Genomic DNA, 250 nt, shown 5'->3' on the forward strand with positions numbered 1-250 from the left:
AACTTGCAGCACAGACATCAAGGGAAACCTTTTTTTCAAAGATTTCGAAGATGGCATCCTCTCTGGCTGGTGATATGGTGAGTTTGATTCAATGACATTCTCCGACACAAATATTTAGCCGGGTCCAAGTTAATGTGCGGACCTCTCTTGTGCTTTAACAGTCCATGTCATCTGAAATCCTTCCTGTTGGCCGGCCAAGTAGAATCGCCCCCAAGGCCTTTGAAAAGAAAATGTGTGCTGCAATCGAAAC

The sequence above is a fragment of the Etheostoma spectabile genome, chromosome 9 (assembly GCF_008692095.1).
Source record: "Etheostoma spectabile isolate EspeVRDwgs_2016 chromosome 9, UIUC_Espe_1.0, whole genome shotgun sequence".
Lineage (NCBI taxonomy): Eukaryota > Metazoa > Chordata > Actinopteri > Perciformes > Percidae > Etheostoma > Etheostoma spectabile.